The sequence below is a fragment of the Diorhabda sublineata genome, chromosome 10 (assembly GCF_026230105.1).
Source record: "Diorhabda sublineata isolate icDioSubl1.1 chromosome 10, icDioSubl1.1, whole genome shotgun sequence".
Taxonomy (NCBI): domain Eukaryota; kingdom Metazoa; phylum Arthropoda; class Insecta; order Coleoptera; family Chrysomelidae; genus Diorhabda; species Diorhabda sublineata.
In genome coordinates, this window is record NC_079483.1 from 6,652,770 (window position 1) to 6,675,263 (window position 22,494).

General features: G+C 31.1%; 1 protein-coding gene across 2 annotated transcripts in view; it reads right to left on the bottom strand.

Annotated features, from left to right (window-relative positions):
* LOC130449947 (zinc finger protein castor homolog 1) overlaps positions 1-21,394 on the bottom strand; it is a 182,190-nt gene extending 160,796 nt beyond the window's left edge. For both annotated transcript variants that reach the window (XM_056788065.1, XM_056788064.1), the window contains exon 1: positions 21,124-21,394. The gene's annotated coding sequence lies outside the window, so the exon portion shown is untranslated. The remainder of the gene's footprint in view (positions 1-21,123) is intronic.
* Positions 21,395-22,494: the final 1,100 nt, after the last annotated feature.

Genomic DNA, 22,494 nt, shown 5'->3' on the forward strand with positions numbered 1-22,494 from the left:
ATTTGAGTCTACTTCCAATTTTGATCTCGTCGATACGTAATCGTATTAATTATATAACATCGAGAAGCTTCGGTCAGATATTTCCAAAAAGTTTCGTTGCATCGAAACGTGTGAGTCTCAATCTGATTTCGTAACCAAATTTTTCGATTTTCCTTCATCAGGTTGTTATAGAACTGGAAAACTGATGAATAAGACTTCATACGATCTCGAAAAAATTGGGTCTCGTTTCAGTCTAGATCTCGACTTTTAAATCATTCTTTTATTTTGTTATAGAACTGTCTAGATCTCGTCTTTCATAAGTTTCTTTTAGTTTGTTATAGAACTGGAAAAAGGATAAATAAGACTTCATACGATCTCGAAAAAACTGGGTCTCGTTTCAGTCTAGATCTCGACTTTTAAATCATTCTCTTATTTTGTTATAGAACTGTCTAGATCTCGTCTTTCATAAGTTTCTTTTAGTTTGTTATAGAACTGGAAAAAGGATAAATAAGACTTCATACGATCTCGAAAAAATTGGGTCTCGTTTCAGTCTAGATCTCGACTTTTAAATCATTCTCTTATTTTGTTATAGAACTGTCTAGATCTCGTCTTTCATAAGTTTCTTTTAGTTTGTTATAGAACTGGAAAAAGGATAAATAAGACTTCATACGATCTCGAAAAAACTGGGTCTCGTTTCAGTCTAGATCTCGACTTTTAAATCATTCTCTTATTTTGTTATAGAACTGTCTAGATCTCGTCTTTCATAAGTTTCTTTTAGTTTGTTATAGAACTGGAAAAAGGATAAATAAGACTTCATACGATCTCGAAAAAACTGGGTCTCGTTTCAGTCTAGATCTCGACTTTTAAATCATTCTCTTATTTTGTTATAGAACTGTCTAGATCTCGTCTTTCATAAGTTTCTTTTAGTTTGTTATAGAACTGGAAAAAGGATAAATAAGACTTCATACGATCTCGAAAAAATTGGGTCTCGTTTCAGTCTAGATCTCGACTTTTAAATCATTCTCTTATTTTGTTATAGAACTGTCTAGATCTCGTCTTTCATAAGTTTCTTTTAGTTTGTTATAGAACTGGAAAAAGGATAAATAAGACTTCATACGATCTCGAAAAAACTGGGTCTCGTTTCAGTCTAGATCTCGACTTTTAAATCATTCTCTTATTTTGTTATAGAACTGTCTAGATCTCGTCTTTCATAAGTTTCTTTTAGTTTGTTATAGAACTGGAAAAAGGATAAATAAGACTTCATACGATCTCGAAAAAACTGGGTCTCGTTTCAGTCTAGATCTCGACTTTTAAATCATTCTCTTATTTTGTTATAGAACTGTCTAGATCTCGTCTTTCATAAGTTTCTTTTAGTTTGTTATAGAACTGGAAAAAGGATAAATAAGACTTCATACGATCTCGAAAAAACTGGGTCTCGTTTCAGTCTAGATCTCGACTTTTAAATCATTCCCTTATTTTGTTATAGAACTGTCTAGATCTCGTCTTTCATAAGTTTCTTTTAGTTTGTTATAGAACTGGAAAAAGGATAAATAAGACTTCATACGATCTCGAAAAAACTGGGTCTCGTTTCAGTCTAGATCTCGACTTTCAACGCATTCTTTTATTTTGTTATAGAACTGTCTAGATCTCGTCTTTCATAAGTTTCTTTTAGTTTGTTATAGAACTGGAAAAAGGATGAATAAGACTTCATACGATCTCGAAAAAACTGGGTCTCGTTTCAGTCTAGATCTCGACTTTTAAATCATTCCCTTATTTTGTTATAGAACTGTCTAGATCTCGTCTTTCATAAGTTTCTTTTAGTTTGTTATAGAACTGGAAAAATGATAAATAAGACTTCATACGATCTCGAAAAAATTGGGTCTCGTTTCAGTCTAGATCTCGACTTTTAAATCATTCTCTTATTTTGTTATAGAACTGTCTAGATCTCGTCTTTCATAAGTTTCTTTTAGTTTGTTATAGAACTGGAAAAAGGATAAATAAGACTTCATACGATCTCGAAAAAACTGGGTCTCGTTTCAGTCTAGATCTCGACTTTTAAATCATTCTCTTATTTTGTTATAGAACTGTCTAGATCTCGTCTTTCATAAGTTTCTTTTAGTTTGTTATAGAACTGGAAAAAGGATAAATAAGACTTCATACGATCTCGAAAAAACTGGGTCTCGTTTTAGTCTAGATCTCGTCTTTCATAAGTTTCTTTTAGTTTGTTATAGAACTGGAAAAAGGATAAATAAGACTTCATACGATCTCGAAAAAATTGGGTCTCGTTTCAGTCTAGATCTCGACTTTCAACGCATTCTTTTATTTTGTTATAGAACTGTCTAGATCTCGTCTTTCATAAGTTTCTTTTAGTTTGTTATAGAACTGGAAAAAGGATAAATAAGACTTCATACGATCTCGAAAAAACTGGGTCTCGTTTCAGTCTAGATCTCGACTTTTAACGCATTCTTTTATTTTGTTATAGAACTGTCTAGATCTCGTCTTTCATAAGTTTCTTTTAGTTTGTTATAGAACTGGAAAAATGATAAATAAGACTTCATACGATCTCGAAAAAATTGGGTCTCGTTTCAGTCTAGATCTCGACTTTTAAATCATTCTCTTATTTTGTTATAGAACTGTCTAGATCTCGTCTTTCATAAGTTTCTTTTAGTTTGTTATAGAACTGGAAAAAGGATAAATAAGACTTCATACGATCTCGAAAAAACTGGGTCTCGTTTCAGTCTAGATCTCGACTTTTAAATCATTCTCTTATTTTGTTATAGAACTGTCTAGATCTCGTCTTTCATAAGTTTCTTTTAGTTTGTTATAGAACTGGAAAAAGGATAAATAAGACTTCATACGATCTCGAAAAAATTGGGTCTCGTTTCAGTCTAGATCTCGACTTTCAACGCATTCTTTTATTTTGTTATAGAACTGTCTAGATCTCGTCTTTCATAAGTTTCTTTTAGTTTGTTATAGAACTGGAAAAAGGATAAATAAGACTTCATACGATCTCGAAAAAACTGGGTCTCGTTTCAGTCTAGATCTCGACTTTTAAATCATTCTCTTATTTTGTTATAGAACTGTCTAGATCTCGTCTTCCATAAGTTTCTTTTAGTTTGTTATAGAACTGGAAAAAGGATAAATAAGACTTCATACGATCTCGAAAAAACTGGGTCTCGTTTCAGTCTAGATCTCGACTTTCAACGCATTCTTTTATTTTGTTATAGAACTGTCTAGATCTCGTCTTTCATAAGTTTCTTTTAGTTTGTTATAGAACTGGAAAAAGGATGAATAAGACTTCATACGATCTCGAAAAAACTGGGTCTCGTTTCAGTCTAGATCTCGACTTTCAACGCATTCTTTTATTTTGTTATAGAACTGTCTAGATCTCGTCTTTCATAAGTTTCTTTTATTTTGTTATAGAACTGGAAAAAGGATAAATAAGACTTCATACGATCTCGAAAAAATTGGGTCTCGTTTCAGTCTAGATCTCGACTTTTAACGCATTCTTTTATTTTGTTATAGAACTGTCTAGATCTCGTCTTTCATAAGTTTCTTTTAGTCTTTCTATAGAACTGGAAAAATGACAAATAATCTCGAAAAAAGTGGGGCTCGTTTCAATCTAGATCCCATCTCGTAACGATTTTGATTATATGGAATCCAGAAACATAAATTGGATTTCTTCACACAGTCTCGTTATATCGAGATATGTAAATCTCGTTTCAGTCTTATTTATATAGATACTTTATAGCCTCTAGCAAAGAATCTGCAGCTTCAATTCCTTTTCTGTTTTTACCATCTCAAAGCAATTAGTCTTAGCTTTATAATGAGTGGTCTATGTTGTTGTTATTCGTTTTCTTGGTATCAAATTTTCGTCGCTGAAGTGAACGACGTAATTTCCTGAAATGTATCGGTTCGCTGTTAATTCCTTCGCTCCACCGCCAGTTTCAATCAAAACCAATTCAGTTTTTGCTTCCATTGAAATGCCTCCTCCTCCATAAGCCACGTTTGCTTTTGGACGTGCTCCACGTCTTTTGAAGACTCTTTCTCTGCAAGTACACTTTCAATTCGTAGATCAGAAGAGAACGGAGCTCAATTGGTTATCGGTTCCATTAACATGTTGTTTTTGCAAATCGTAGACGGTTTGATGCCTTTTTGGTTCGAGGTTAGCTGCCTTCTCACTGCACTCACAGCCATTTCTTGCGTTTCTTTGAGCTCTGGTTGGATTCCAACACCAGTGAAGACCAGATGGTAGCGATGGTAAACTCTGGAAACACGAGACTGGAAACAATTTTAATGCATTTATGGTTTTGTCTCAATAAGGTAACCATTTGAGTGGTTTTAACACTTATTGGTGGTAGAATTCTTGGTGGTTGTCGATGGTAACTGACAGTTATGGAATGTAGGTGCAGAGATGTCGCTTAAATCGATTTTTTTGTATTACATTTTGCGTATAAAATATTTTATACTTAACGATGTATTTTTCTCAGTGTTACCCAATAACCTGTTTATTTATTTGAGTATAATTTAGCTGCAGTGTTTGAATAAGTACGTTTGAGTAAGAATTAAATTTTAATTTAAATTTTATTGCTCAATTTTTCGAGATTAAGATCGTCAGCCGGTTGGTAGGATTTACGATTCGGTATAAACTATTAAAGACCGAAAGCGGTTTTTTAGAAGTTTTATTTGAAGAATGTCGGCGAATTTGAATTTCGTTTCGGATTGGAAGGTTTCAAACGCAAATATTTGGATTGTACTTTACGTATTTTGTACTACTTTGTTTGACGTATGTGGAAATTTGACAGCTTTTATCATGTTTACCAACCGAATTGAAACAAGATTAAGAAATATTAATTATATTGCACTTATTACTTTGTTATTTCGATTAACTTTATGATTATTGTAAAATCTATAGTTAGATTAATTATATTTGACGTATACGAGGATGGTACCAAAGTTTATACAATTTTTATACTAAGAATCGTCAAGATTTCCGAAATAATCATTAACTCCCTGAAATCACCTCATCGTTGTTTGAAAATCTTTAACTATTGAGTCTGTTTTTCAAGATTTGGTATAGAAAATAATCCCAGGGAGTTAAATCTAGTGAATAAGGTAGCAATTTTGACTATTGCCATATCGGATATGTGACCTGGTGCATTGTCTTAATAAAACACTTTCTTCTTAACCAAATACTACCATTTTTGTTTGTTTTCTTTGCACAAACATTCCAATAAATTCCATTGATAGTTTTCCTTTTTTTTTCAAAATAATCAACGAAAATTATCCCACGCGCATCCCTTAAAAACCGTCGCCATGATCTTGTCTTCAAATGGAACAGTCTTTGACTTCTTTAGAACCGATTTTTCCTTTTCATTCCGTAGTTTTGATTGTTTGTTTTTTGTTTCGGAAGTGAAGTGATGGACCCACGTTTCATCCATGGTTATGAAACATCGCCAAACACATCTTCATGACTCATCTTGAGTACAGCCCAAATTTCCAGTTAATACCGCACTTTTTGAAATGCCTACTAAGTGTGCTAGCTCGCGCAGTACCACTTGGTGGATTTTCCTCAACATTTATGAAGACAGCATCTCATTTGATAGACCACTGCTTTTCTGGCCTTCGCCATATTTTATATCGAAGAAGCAACTTCACCCAGAGTAGAATCTGGTTCAGTGGTTGCGCTGTGACTTTTCAAATGAAAGTATTTTATCATAAAACGATGACCGCCATCTCTAGGTCATGCTAGGTACATTTGGAACTATCCTAGTATCTTTTTGTGGTATTTAAATGTTATGTTTTCCGTCACAGGACCTGCTGCATGTGGGTTATCTTTTAGTGATACTCGTCCACAGCGAAACAACTTGACCAAGTTTTAACTGTCGAAAATGATGGTTAGATCACCGATTTGACTTGTGTTGTGTGTTAAGTCGATTTGGGATATGAAATGTGATTTCATTTTATAAATTTCTTTATTGAATTTCGTTAATAAATAGCAAATGATTTGCCCGGTAGAAAATAGGTTTTTCCTAATTAATGACAACGCGGTAAATTGCACGAACGCGTTTATTTTTATTTTAAGTTTTTAGCGAACCTCATCAATATTATTAATATATTTATAACTGACGTAAAGGAATTGCTGAAACGCTGTAATTTTGTGAAAGCGTCTTGGATTGTTTTTGTATACCACGCAATCAGCATACTTGATTATGATTATAAAAAAAGAAATAAAATCACATACGCCGAAAGGAATTTGTGAAAACCGTGAATTGTTTCTTTTGTTTTTTCTATTCTCGACGCAAATATACGAGGTGTGCTTCGAAAATAACAACGAAAAGTTAATTTTTGACGTTTTCTAATTTTTTATATTGCGATAAATTATAAAGTATGTCATTAAAAACGATATTTGTAGAGAAAAATCAAGTCTCGCAGCTTATAGTTGATTCATTCAACCTAACCTAACCTAACTTTCTTTTTTCGTACCTTCTACTTCTTAAATACCAACAAAGAATTTTTTAAAACCCACTTTTGAGCTTCAGCTACAGTTTTTATTAAATCCCAGTCCCCGTCTCTATGATTTTTTCTCGGAGGTTTTGTTATTACAATTTTTGACACGACTGAGCAAAAAATGCTTCTTAGTTTATTATATACTAATAAATTAAGGATTCTTCAACTTCAATACTTCAAAAATTGATTTTAAATAGATGTAATATAATTTTCTAAACATTACCATACAGTTTCATCCTTTTTGATTATGATTCTTACAATTTGTTCAAAATTTTTTAGATTTCTTCTAATGTTTTAGAATATTTTACTCTCTGAGTAGTGTACGTCCCAGTGCTAAAACACCCATCGTATTCGCCGGATCTTCCACCGTGTGATTTCTACATCTTTCCTAAGGTTAAATCTGCGTTGAAAGGAACAGGATGTTAGTCTGTTGAAGCAATTAAAGAAAAACCAGAGCGCGATTCATTCCACAACGTCCCAGTGCTAAAACACCCATCGCAATCGCCGGATCTTCCACCGTGTGATTTCTACATCTTTCCCAAGTTTAAATCTGCATTTAAGGGAACAGGATTTTAGTCTTTTGAAGCAATTAAAGGAAAACCAGAGCGCGATTCATTCTACAACGTCCCAGTGCTAAAACACCCATCGCAATCGCCGGATCTTCCACCGTGTGATTTCTACATCTTTCCCAAGTTTAAATCTGCATTTAAGGGAACAGGATTTTAGTCTTTTGAAGCGATTAAAGGAAAACCAGAGCGCGATTCATTCCACAACGTCCCAGTGCTAAAACACCCATCGCAATCGCCGGATCTTCCACCGTGTGATTTCTACATCTTTCCCAAGTTTAAATCTGCATTTAAGGGAACAGGATTTTAGTCTTTTGAAGCAATTAAAGGAAAACCAGAACGCGATTCATTCTACAACGTCCCAGTCTAAAATACCCATCGTATTCGCCGGATCTTTCACCGTGTGATTTCTACATCTTTCCCAAGTTTAAATCTGCATTTAAGGGAACAGGATTTTAGTCTTTTGAAGCAATTAAAGGAAAACCAGAGCGCGATTCATTCCACAACGTCCCAGTGCTAAAACACCCATCGCAATCGCCGGATCTTCCACCGTGTGATTTCTACATCTTTCCCAAGTTTAAATCTGCATTTAAGGGAACAGGATTTTAGTCTTTTGAAGCAATTAAAGGAAAACCAGAACGCGATTCATTCTACAACGTCCCAGTCTAAAATACCCATCGTATTCGCCGGATCTTTCACCGTGTGATTTCTACATCTTTCCCAAGTTTAAATCTGCATTTAAGGGAACAGGATTTTAGTCTTTTGAAGCAATTAAAGGAAAACCAGAACGCGATTCATTCTACAACGTCCCAGTCTAAAATACCCATCGTATTCGCCGGATCTTTCACCGTGTGATTTCTACATCTTTCCCAAGGTTAAATCTGCGTTGAAAGGAACAGGAGTTTAGTAGATTGAAGCAATTAAAAAAAAACCAGAGCGCGATTCATTCCACAACGTCCCAGTGCTAAAACACCCATCGCAATCGCCGGATCTTCCACCGTGTGATTTCTACATCTTTCCCAAGGTTAAATCTGCGTTTAAAGGAACAGGATTCGAATCTGTTGAAGCAATCTTGAATACAGGGTGAATATAAAATAAATTAACCAGATATTGAAGTTTTTTTAAATGATTGAGATGATGTGAATGAATTAAAAATATATAAGGGCAGGTTTTATTTCAAAATGGAACACTTTTTCGTAATCTATTGAAATCAGAATGGTTTAATTGTGCGTTTAGATATAAAATGAAATATTAGTGAATTTATGAACACACTATACAATTATTAGTATTATTATACCGGGTGTAAACGATTATTAGTTTAAAATTTTTGTTGTAGAAGATATATAGAGACTGGAATTGAAGATAATGTGATAGCACGTCGTTTTTATTATTCATTTATTCTTGTTAGAATGTTAATTAATATTCCGAACGTTTTTTCAAATGGAATTTGAATGAAAAATTAATGGAATTGTATATTTATACTTACCTATCGATATTTAACTATTAATCATTATAAAACTGAAAGAAAAAATATAATAATCGATAATACAATGCCGAATATGATGAATAATAATAAAAAGGATCATTTATATGGATATCTAATTAACATTTTTATTTAACAGGGAAACACGCGGTTTATTACATCTAGTTTTGAATTATGATAAATTGACAGAAAATTTTCTTCGAAATTACGTGGGATTTTTTTCTTTCTTTCATATTCAAACCTCAACATTCTCAATCGACGGTTTTCTTGGATTTCCTCTACGTTTTTTTGTTATTTTTCATGATTTTTATGAATTTTCGATTGATGCAATCGATTTTATATTAAAAAGATAAACCTTAGACAACGTTTCAACCTCTTGTCTTGTCACGTGATACTGGTCACATTGACGGAACTTTAGAAGCAGCTCATAAAGAAATATTTCAAGTTTATGGTACCGATTGCTTATTATAGTCCACGTGTATTCTGGTTCTAGAGATTTTTCCTTCAAAAATGAGCATGATCGGTCTACTGAAGTTGAAGATGACAAAATCAAAGTCATAATTGAAGAGGATCATCATATAACTGTTGGAAAGGTTGCGGAGAAACAATAATTTTTTTCATACCAACTTTACTGAATGGTTGAATAATCAATTTTATGGTTTATATACAGTCAAAACGCCCGAGGTTCGACCAATTACGAGGGTTGCTATTTAATCCGCAATTTATTTTTGATCTACAGAAAAAAGAAGAAATCATCGAGTGTCAAAGAACGACTGTACGGCGGATAATCTATCTATTTGATGTTTTGATTGTTCAAAATAGTTTGAGAGCACTCATTGTTGTGATTGTAGAATGATTCGTCGTCTGCGATTGGTTTCCTTGACACTTCCTTGACACTTCTGTCAAACGCGCCCCCAATTAGTCTTGAAACACCCATACACTTTCGGGTTCATATACATAGATCTATGATACGTCATCTGTCACTGTATTATAAACAACTTATTGCTTATTATTATTATTATTTATTTGCACCAATCGACTCAATATTTGTTATGAACAACAATTTATGCGAAAAAAACCTTTTGACAGTAAAATTTACATGGAATATTGAATGTTTTCTGGTATGACAGCCGATTTTGAACGAACTTTACGAAACTCATTTTATAGCGAAGTACGTTCACCATTAAAAATGTCAAACGTCATAATTACAATGTCATATTTGACATATTAATATTAGTGTGGCCATATCACAGAATTTAAGTAGCAAACATCGAACTAATAAACAAATACAGACAGTTGACAATCGATTTCAAGGATTAGTATGAAGATTTAGCTGTTGATTCTAAACATATTTTCCCAATCACGTTTTTTTCATATTATTTACTTAAAAGATACATTATCCAAAACAAAAATTAGTTTTCTTAAAAATAGGTTATACTTTATTTGAAAACAATTCAATTTATATCAGAAATCGTTATTTTGTTAAGCAGGGTTGAACCTAAAAAAAATTTGTAATCTAGTTATTTATATCGTTAACAAGGGTTGTTTTTACCTTGAAACAATAAATCTGTGTATTAACTAGTGTATATAAGATGTAAAACATTTTGTGGATATTGTTAGTTAAACTACAATTTTTATTATGTCGATTACAGTAAACTGCATTTCGTAATTGTTAATATAAATTAATTTTTTTAAAATTATGGTGGACGCGCCACATGTATCAATAACCCTTAATATCTATGTAAAATTTCAGTTTTGCACGCAACTGTTGCCGGTTTTTTTATGTTAAATCAATTTAAATAATCATTTAATTTAATTACACTACGAAAATTGTTTTTCTAGGTGAAATTAATTAAAAATGAATTAACTGACTTTTTTTTGTTATCTCATTAATAACGATTGTTTTTTAATTTTCATTTACACGGAAATAGTTGCAACATAAACTAAGTTTAATGAGAAAATAGAGTTGAGGTTATTAATACGATTCCATTATACATGGTCTAATCAAAAGTTGCTAGACATTTTAAGTTTCCATTGGGAGAAATATTTGCATGGTTATTATCTCAAAAAAAACCTATTTTGAGATACAAGATAATTCTAGTACAAAAATTAATTTATAAAAATTTATAAAAACAAATTTGTCCAACTAGATGAAATATAATTTTTGCTTCTAATACACAAAATATTATTCAAAATACATCGAAAGCAAATGATGTTTTTCAAACTATATTCTTCAAAACTAATTATATAATTTCCTTTTTCAAAACATTAATATTGATTTGTCAAAATACAAAATATGATGAGACTGGTCTTTCACTCACAAAAAGGCATAAAACAATGATTTCGAAACAATTTACGCACTATATATTATTTATTATATACTATTATTTAATTATAGTGGACATTGTATATTTCAATAGATGATTTTATGAAAATTTTTGACCCAAATCGGAACTTTAATTAACCATATATCTGTTGATATCATAAGTTATTTCTACACAGTTTTTAAACGCTTAAATGATTTAAAAAAATCATGTGTTGTCTGATTATCTAATTATTAATGACGTTATTCTCATAAACCACGTGTCCAAATTATATAAATTCCGAATAAATTTAACGAAAATTAATTTGTATTTATGGAGAAAAAAGTTTTTAGATATGGCAACACTGATGTGCATATGTCAGATCTGACATTGACGTATTGTTATACGAGTGCAATTTGAGTTGTTTACGGATATTTGAAATATACATCTCGGACAAAAAATTGTTTTTAAACACTCATAACATCGAATTCATTGATGAATCTTTCACAGCGTTTAAAGTGGGGTATTCCAGGGTGAGAGGGTACATAAAGAAATGATGGGTCTCTCTGAGAGAATCAAGTTGAAGATGACAAAGAAGAGAGCGCGTTTCGACGAGACTGAAGACTGTTTATAATATAACTACACCAACAGACACGATTACACTGTTTGATGTATGTTTCGATAACCAAAATATCGTCTTCAGAGACTGAAGGTAAAGTCAAGTTTCAGAAATTTCAACTTAGTTGAGCAGTAATATGAATATGAAGAGGTGAAGGTATTCCTGCTAAGACAAACGCTTTACAAAAGTGAGGTTATCTATAGGTGAAGGCTCGTGTTTATTGATAAAAGTTTAAGTAGCACTAAAGAAAAATGTTTGGTACAAAATATAAATGAGAAGTAACCAATATTTTATTAAGCTTATATCTAAAGTTTAGTGAAATTTGCTTGGGTTATATTGGAGCTAATTTTTGAATATAATAATTAATAATTATAATTCATATTACGTCTGTCATATGTCATTTTGATATATGTTCCATATCCTTTTTGTTCACGTAAACGTAAAATAATATTCGCTCCTTGCATTATCCTGGTACTCATCAATAATTAAGAGACACAGCTAGACTCAGATATTAATACAAACAACGTAGCTAGCGACATCTATAGCAAGGTTTTGAAGAATTAAAACTAGAACTTCAGTTTTTATGTAAGACAGTCTCTAACGATAAATGCCAGTTGATTTTTGTTAAAAAATGTCTCTATAAACATAAAATAGATTGTCCTTGCAATACTCAACGCCTCATCAATTATTTGAGACTCAGCTGAGTGTTCTAGACTCAGATATTAATACAAAAAACGTAGCTAGCGACATCTATAGCAGGGTTTTGAAGAATTAAAACTAGAACTTCAGTTTTTATGTAAGACAGTCTCTAACGATAAATGCCAGTTGATTTTTGTTAAAAAATGTCTCTAAAGACATAAAATAGATTGTCCTTGCTATACCCAACGTCTCATCAATAATTTGAGACTCAGCTGAGTGTTCTAGACTCAGATATTGATACAAACAACTTAGCTAGTGACATCTATAGCAGGGTTGTGAAGATTTAAAACTAGAACCTCAATTTTTATGGAAGACAGTCTCTAACGATAAATGCAAGTTGATTTTTGTTAAAAAATGTCTCTAAAGACATAAAATAGATTGTCCTTGCTATACCCAACGTCTCATCAATAATTTGAGACTCAGCTGAGTGTTCTAGACTCAGATATTGATACAAACAACTTAGCTAGCGACATCTATAGCAGGGTTATGAAGATTTAAAACTAGAACCTCAATTTTTATGGAAGACAGTCTCTAACGATAAATGCCAGTTGATTTTTGTTAAAAAATGTCTCTAAAGACATAAAATAGATTGTCCTTGCTATACCCAACGTCTCATCAATAATTTGAGACTCAGCTGAGTGTTCTAGACTCAGATATTGATACAAACAACTTAGCTAGCGACATCTATAGCAGGGTTGTGAAGATTTAAAACTAGAACCTTAATTTTTATGGAAGACAGTCTCTAACGATAAATGCCAGTTGATTTTTGTTAAAAAATGTCTCTAAAGACATAAAATAGATTGTCCTTGCTATACCCAACGACTCATCAATAATTTGAGACTCAGTTGAGTGTTCTAGACTCAGATATTAATACAAAAAACGTAGCTAGCGACATCTATAGCAGGGTTTTCAAGAATTAAAACTAGAACTTCAGTTTTTATGTAAGACAGTCTCTAACGATAAATGCCAGTTGATTTTTGTTAAAAAATGTCTCTAAAGACATAAAATAGATTGTCCTTGCTATACCCAACGACTCATTAATAATTTGAGACTCAGTTGAGTGTTCTGGACTCAGATATTAATACAAACAACGTAGCTAGCGACATCTATAGCAGGGTTTTCAAGAATTAAAACTAGAACTTCAGTTTTTATGTAAGACAGTCTCTAACGATAAATGCCAGTTGATTTTTGTTAAAAAATGTCTCTTAAGCATAAAATAGATTGTCCTTGCTATACTCAACGTCTCATCAATAATTTGAGACTCAGCTGAGTGTTCTAGACTCAGATATTAATACAAACAACTTAGCTAGTGACATCTATAGCAGGGTTGTGAAGAGTTAAAACTAGAACCTCAATTTTTATGGAAGACAGTCTCTAACGATAAATGCCAGTTGATTTTTGTTAAAAAATGTCTCTTAAGCATAAAATAGATTGTCCTTGCTATACCCAACGTCTCATCAATAATTGGACACTCAGCTGAGTGTTCTGGACTCAGATATTAATACAAACAACGTAGCTAGCGACATCTATAGCAGGGTTTTTAAGAATTAAAACTAGAACTTCAGTTTTTATGTAAGACAGTCTCTAACGATAAATGCCAGTTGATTTTTGTTAAAAAATGTCTCTAAAGACATAAAATAAATTGTCCTTGCTATACCCAACGTCTCATCAATAATTTGAGACTCAGTTGAGTGTTCTAGACTCAGATATTAATACAAAAAACGTAGCTAGCGACATCTATAGCAAGGTTTTTAAGAATTAAAACTAGAACTTCAGTTTTTATGTAAGACAGTCTCTAACGATAAATGCCAGTTGATTTTTGTTAAAAAATGTCTCTTAAGCATAAAATAGATTGTCCTTGCTATACCCAACGTCTCATCAATAATTGGACACTCAGCTGAGTGCTCTGGACTCAGATATTAATACAAACAACGTAGCTAGCGACATCTATAGCAGGGTTTTTAAGAATTAAAACTAGAACTTCAGTTTTTATGTAAGACAGTCTCTAACGATAAATGCCAGTTGATTTTTGTTAAAAAATGTCTCTTAAGCATAAAATAGATTGTCCTTGCTATACTCAACGTCTCATCAATAATTGGACACTCAGCTGAGTGTTCTGGACTCAGATATTAATACAAACAACGTAGCTAGCGACATCTATAGCAGGGTTTTGAAGAATTAAAACTAGAACCTCAGTTTTTGTGGAATACAGTCTCTAACGATAGATGACAGTTTATTTTAGTTAAAAAATGTTTCTAAAGATATATAATAGTTTGTTTTAGCAATATAATTCATAATTGCATTCTCAATTGAAATAAAATTTTTGTTTATATTTCGAAAGGTCTATCATCGACTGTTCCATATTATTTTCATAATAGGAATTCGCGATTCAGCAACATTGAATGGTGTGTATTGTCTGTGGGTTCATTATCGGTTCATTATCGCTATTTTAGAATATGTAAACTGCTGTTATGTCAACAATTTAACTGCCACGGTTAAATTGCCTCGGTCAACTTCACAATATCGAAAGTAGGTGAAAGATTTTATTATTATTTTTTTTTATCCTCAAACCAACTTTATAATAGATACCAAACACGAAAATCATATTTTTAGAGAAATCCGTGAGATATGTCAGTGAAAGCAAATAAAAAAATGTAGCGGTGAATATTACGGTAAATAATATTAATACTCCATAAAAACTCATAAGAAAAAAAAACTAGTTGTGGAAATTTGGAAAAATATCATCTATATAGAATGTCCCCTCGGATTTTCTTCACGTTTGCATTTAAATTTATTAGTTTGATGTTTTCTATTAGTTGGGGTAATTTTTATTTAAACGTAAGTTTTCGCAATAAAATTGAACAAAAATTTGGAAATTAGACTTTCCGAAATGGCATTTAATCACGATAAGGATTAATTTTTATTTTAATAATATTATTAATATCTATAACTTTTATTAATCACTATTATTAAATAAATTGAAGTAATAACTAATTCCTTATTACTTGGTAAGCTTTTTATTTCAATACCCTGTATATTTTGATCAAGAAGATTTGATTCAATGTAAACTATCATAAACATTATCATATACAGGGTGACTTAGGCGAAAATATGCAAATTATTATTTATTATTAATTTATTTAATTCAATTTAATTAGTTTTTTATAAATTTCATATTTATTGAAAATTTGACATCCAGAAGTGTCATTTTATCACGATATATGTTAAATTTAGATATTAGACGTTTAAATAGAATTATTAATACATAGGGTAGTTTTGATTAGCTAGTTTTTTAAATGAGTTAATGTAATAACTAATTTCTTATCAATTGACAAGCTTTTTATTTCAAAACTCCGTATATCTTGAACAAAAAGATTTTAATCAATGTAAACTACAATAAACAAGATAATATACAGGGTGAACTAGACGAAAATATCCAAATTATTATTTATTATTAATTTATTTAATCGAATTTAATCAGTTTTATATATATGGATTATTTATTCAAAATTTTATATTACGAAGGTTCATTTTATCACGATATATAATAAGTTTAGATATAAGACGTTTAAATAAAATTATTAATATACAGGGTATTTTTTTTAGGGAGTTTTTCAAATGAATTAATGTAATAACTAATTTTTTATTACTTGATAAGGTTTTTATTCCAAAATCCTGTATGTTTTGACCAAAAAGACTGTAATTTAACGGGGAATACGAAAAATGTGATAATTTACAGGGTAATCTACTGGCAAATAGAAAATAAATAAATTTTATGATGATATATGAAAATAAGTTCGACACGCAAGTTCCTGAAAAAATTTATTGACTGAAAGTCTTGTAAAACATTTTAAACCTATTGTAGGTCGCTGTTATAAGATTTCCAAAAACTAATAACGAAGATATATAAGATAATGTTATAAAAACTAAATAATTGAATAAAATTGTATCTAAAACAAAAAATTCTCTTTTTTTTAATAAATTCTCGTCTTGCAATTATTTAATGACTTTTTCTATAAAAATAAACTGTTACTAAGTAGTTACGAGGAGGTTCAAGTTGAATATTCTGAACTTAGTTTAGATGCAGCTTGCAAGATGCAATCTATTGAATGAATTCTAAAATTTGGAAGGTCCGCGTAAACAGCAAATAATGAAAAGAAAAAACACCAATGATTAATTGTTTCGTATGATTTACTGAAAAGTATGTAAAAGTATTTAAGAAACACTTGATTCCTCAGCATCAGAAACTAGTTGTTGTTGGGGAATCAACGATTCACTGAGTTATCAAAGAAGAGGATTGTGAAGAATACGTAAAGCTCCAGAAAACCAAAAATCGTTTGAAAGCGAGACTTGGAAGGAAAATGGTGCTTGTATCTTTAGAAAATAAGACCCAACAGTAGACAAAGTTTAAAATCAGTCAAAACATACTATAGAACCTTCCAAAAGAAATATTTTTTCTTTGTAAAAACTATCAAAGAGAATCTGCTTCAATAGAAAGAAGCTGTGATGTAGTATGGCGAAGAAATTTGATTTGGATGAAACATGGATCAACGAGGAACATACCCCAAACAAATTTAGGCAGGATGAAACTGTCGATGACAGTAAAATACAATCAGGAAACGGATATAGTTTGATAATAATACCACAGGTAGTTCAAACGGTTTTGTTGAAGATGGTTTATACCATGAGGATGTTTTTATAGAATTTCTATTCAGAAATAAATGAAATTGTGGAATTATGGTGATAAATTCACTATTATATCATTGCGAAGTAAATCCAGATGAAGAAAATGTTTTAAAAAAAATTGAATTGACACTAACAACTTTATGTGATTCCGAAGACGTTTAGTTGATTTTAAATATAGTTTATTAGTTTCAAAATTCTTAAAAATATTTGTAATTAGAGAGATATTCATTTCGAATTTGAAAAATAACGTTTCTTATCTAATATCCACGTGAAAACGTGTTTCAAAATGATTTTCTTTTCCCCAATGTTTCTAAGACTTTTCCTTCCAGTTTCACAGTTTTTTTGACATTATTTGCTGTCATTTTTCCTTGAAAACTCGTCATTAATAACTTTATGTGATTCCTAAGTCGATAAGTCGATTTTAAACAGTGTATATCAGTTCCAAAATTCTTAAAAATATTTGTAATTAGAGAGATTTTCGTTTCGAATTTGAAAAATAACGTTTCTTATCTAATATCCACGTGAAAACGTGCTTCAAAATGATTTTTTCTTCCCGAATGTTTCTAAGACTTTTCCTTCCAGTTTCACAGTTTTTTTGACATTATTTGCTGTCATTTTTCCGAGGAAAACTCGTCATTAATAACTTTATGTGATTCCTAAGTCGATAAGTCGATTTTAAACAGTGTATATCAGTTCCAAAATTCTTAAAAATATTTGTAATTAGAGAGATTTTCGTTTCGAATTTGAAAAATAACGTTTCTTATCTAATATCCACGTGAAAACGTGCTTCAAAATGATTTTTTCTTCCCGAATGTTTCTAAGACTTTTCCTTCCAGTTTCACAGTTTTTTTGACATTATTTGCTGTCATTTTTCCGAGGAAAACTCGTCATTAATAACTTTATGTGATTCCTAAGTCGATAAGTCGATTTTAAATAGTGTATATCAGTTCCAAAATTCTTAAAAATATTTGTAATTAGAGAGATTTTCGTTTCGAATTTGGAAAATAACGTTTCTTATCTAATATCCACGTGAAAACGTGCTTCAAAATGATTTTTTCTTCCCGAATGTTTCTAAGACTTTTCCTTCCAGTTTCACAGTTTTTTTGATATTATTTGGTGTGATTTTTCCGAGGAAAACTCGTCATTAATAACTTTATGTGATTCCTAAGACGATAAGTCGATTTTAAATAGTGTATATCATTTCCGAAATTCTTTAAAATATTTCAAATTAGAGAGATTTTCGTTTCGAATTTGAAAAATAACGTTTCTTATCTAATATCCACGTGAAAACGTGCTTCAAAATGATTTGTCTTCCCGAATGTTTCTAAGACTTTCCTTCCAGTTTCACAGTTTTTTTTGACATTATCTGGTGTGATTTTTCCGGGAAAACTCATCATTAATAACTTTATGTGATTCCTAAGTCGATAAGTCGATTTTAAACAGTGTATATCAGTTCCAAAATTCTTTAAAATATTTCAAATTAGAGAGATTTTCGTTTCGAATTTGAAAAATAACGTTTCTTATCTAATATCCACGTGAAAACGTGCTTCAAAATGATTTGTTCTTCCCGAATGTTTCTAAGACTTTTCCTTCCAGTTTCACAGTTTTTTTGACATTATTTGCTGTCATTTTTCCGAGGAAAACTCGTCATTAATAACTTTATGTGATTCCTAAGTCGATAAGTCGATTTTAAACAGTGTATATCAGTTCCAAAATTCTTAAAAATATTTGTAATTAGAGAGATTTTCGTTTCGAATTTGAAAAATAACGTTTCTTATCTAATATCCACGTGAAAACGTGCTTCAAAATGATTTTTTCTTCCCGAATGTTTCTAAGACTTTTCCTTCCAGTTTCACAGTTTTTTTGATATTATTTGGTGTGATTTTTCCGAGGAAAACTCGTCATTAATAACTTTATGTGATTCCTAAGTCAATAAGTCGATTTTAAATAGTGTATATCAGTTCCAAAATTCTTAAAAATATTTGTAATTAGAGAGATTTTCGTTTCGAATTTGGAAAATAACGTTTCTTATCTAATATCCACGTGAAAACGTGCTTCAAAATGATTTTTTCTTCCCGAATGTTTCTAAGACTTTTCCTTCCAGTTTCACAGTTTTTTTGATATTATTTGGAGTGATTTTTCCGGGAAAACTCGTCATTAATAAATTTATGTGATTCCTAAGTCGATAAGTCGATTTTAAACAGTGTATGTCAGTTCGAAAATTCTTAAAAATATTTGTAATTAGAGAGATTTTCGTTTCGAATTTGAAAAATAACGTTTCTTATCTAATATCCACGTGAAAACGTGCTTCAAAATGATTTTTTCTTCCCGAATGTTTCTAAGAGTTTTCCTTCCAGTTTCACAGTTTTTTTGACATTATGTGGAGTGATTTTTCCGGGAAAACTCGTCATTAATAACTTTATGTGATTCCTAAGTCGATAAGTCGATTTTAAATAGTGTATATCAGTTCCAAAATTCTTAAAAATATTTGTATTTAGAGAGATTTTCGTTTCGAATTTGGAAAATAACGTTTCTTATCTAATATCCACGTGAAAACGTGCTTCAAAATGATTTTTTCTTCCCGAATGTTTCTAAGACTTTTCCTTCCAGTTTCACAGTTTTTTTGATATTATTTGGAGTGATTTTTCCGGGAAAACTCGTCATTAATAAATTTATGTGATTCCTAAGTCGATAAGTCGATTTTAAACAGTGTATGTCAGTTCGAAAATTCTTTAAAATATTTCAAATTAGAGAGATTTTCGTTTCGAATTTGAAAAATAACGTTTCTTATCTAATATCCACGTGAAAACGTGCTTCAAAATGATTTTTTCTTCCCGAATGTTTCTAAGACTTTTCCTTCCAGTTTCACAGTTTTTTTGACATTATGTGGAGTGATTTTTCCGGGAAAACTCGTCATTAATAACTTTATGTGATTCCTAAGTCGATAAGTCGATTTTAAATAGTGTATATCAGTTCCAAAATTCTTAAAAATATTTGTATTTAGAGAGATTTTCGTTTCGAATTTGGAAAATAACGTTTCTTATCTAATATCCACGTGAAAACGTGCTTCAAAATGATTTTTTCTTCCCGAATGTTTCTAAGACTTTTCCTTCCAGTTTCACAGTTTTTTTGATATTATTTGGAGTGATTTTTCCGGGAAAACTCGTCATTAATAAATTTATGTGATTCCTAAGTCGATAAGTCGATTTTAAACAGTGTATGTCAGTTCGAAAATTCTTTAAAATATTTCAAATTAGAGAGATTTTCGTTTCGAATTTGAAAAATAACGTTTCTTATCTAATATCCACGTGAAAACGTGCTTCAAAATGATTTTTTCTTCCCGAATGTTTCTAAGACTTTTCCTTCCAGTTTCACAGTTTTTTTGACATTATGTGGAGTGATTTTTCCGGGAAAACTCGTCATTAATAACTTTATGTGATTCCTAAGTCGATAAGTCGATTTTAAATAGTGTATATCAGTTCCAAAATTCTTAAAAATATTTGTATTTAGAGAGATTTTCGTTTCGAATTTGGAAAATAACGTTTCTTATCTAATATCCACGTGAAAACGTGCTTCAAAATGATTTTTTCTTCCCGAATGTTTCTAAGACTTTTCCTTCCAGTTTCACAGTTTTTTTGACATTATTTGCTGTCATTTTTCCGAGGAAAACTCGTCATTAATAACTTTATGTGATTCCTAAGTCGATAAGTCGATTTTAAACAGTGTATATCAGTTCCAAAATTCTTAAAAATATTTGTAATTAGAGAGATTTTCGTTTCGAATTTGAAAAATAACGTTTCTTATCTAATATCCACGTGAAAACGTGCTTCAAAATGATTTTTTCTTCCCGAATGTTTCTAAGACTTTTCCTTTCAGTTTCACAGTTTTTTTTGACATTATTTGAAGTGATTTTTTAAGTTGAGTTGATTTTAAATATAGTTTATTAGTTTCAAAATTGTTAAAACTATTTCTAATTAAAGAGATTCTCATTTTGAATTCGCTTAAAAACATTTTTGTTTATGCAATTAAATCCATTCATCCGAACGTTATTTGATAGCCAAGTTGCAAAGATTTATTCATAATATATTTTGTGTGGGTGTAAATTCTTCATAAGTGCAAAAACCATCAAAACGTCATTAATTCTATGAAAAATCTCAAATTCTAAAATATTTATATCGCACGATAAATTAAATATGAAAAACCGAATTTATATATAAGTTTTACATGATAAAAAAACGAAAACAGATCTAAAGATCATATAGACAAATATGTTTTTACCTCGTTTAGAATCCCTTTAAAGTCCTTCAAAGGCGATTATAAGAAAAAATACCACTCGAAAAGTCAAATAGTCCGAACTGAAAATTAAAACACTACAAAAAACACTATATTAAAACTATAAATAAATAAAATTAACTGTCACTAGTTTATAACACGCGCACTAAGAAAACAAATTCGCAAACTGAATTCAAAAATAAATTAGGAGGGGTAGTGAAATGGGGTAGCAACGCTCTATAACCGAGCCGCTACGAAGTCGCAAGTTCGACTAACTGACTGAAATTTCCGTCGGACTAGGAACTCCCTCTTAGTCGCGTTGTGTGCCCCCTCTATTCGAGTTGAAAATTTCAGTAAATTGGAGAAATGAGATTGGTCGGTTTGAGTGAATAGGGTACAATCTGTGACAGCGCGATATGGGCGCAAATTCTCATTAGTAGAGTCAAAGAATCGAAAAAATAAAATACGTAGTCGAATTATTAATTTTCATTAAAACTAATTTGAATCCGTATATTAAGAAATTTACACTAAAATTGCAACTTAAGATGGATATTATTGTTTTTCAATATGTCCTCCATCTGTCAATGTGATTGACCGTCCGGCATTTAGTCTTTTGGAGGAACGTGGGATGTTGTTAGTGACCGATAAAGCAGTCAGGAATTTACAACAGTATCAAGTCAAAAAAAAAAAATACTAAAACAACTTCATATGCGACTTTTTACGTTTCATTTTATTTTTGTAACGACCAATGAGGTTTACCACAAGATCAACATCCCCCATATGGAGATTATAATCTTGAATTACACTGGAACAATCAATGTACAAATATTTTCCTGTCACATCGATCAATTTTTCGTTTTTGGTAACTTTCCAGAATAAATTAATAAGAATAACACGGAGATTCGTTGAATAACTTTGGAAGGATAAGAAGGATTTTTATGAGGAGGAGGAGGATTTGTTGGAGAAGGTCCTGATCTAGGAATTTTTTTCCTCTGCAAAGCCCGGGTTGTGGTAGTTGGGTGAATGTATTTTCTAGCTTTCCTCGAGGATTTTTGGATCGAAAAACTCGAAAAAAAAAACTTGTAAAAAAACGTTCCTTTTTTGGGTTTTTTCCGATTTTTTCGAAATTTTTTTATATTTAAAAAGGGGTGAGCGGGTACAGCTACAACTATGATATTCCCAAAAGTAGCCAATTTTTTTGTAGAACCGGTTTATCAAGTTTTAGGGAAGGTTTTATATGATGAATTTGAAGGAGCCGTGGACAAGTCTGTCGGCAAGGTTAGGTTAGGGGCCCTGATATAGGAATTTTTTCCTCTGCAAAGCCCGGGTTATGGTAGTTGGGTGAATTTGTATTTTCTAGCTTTCCTCGAGGATTTT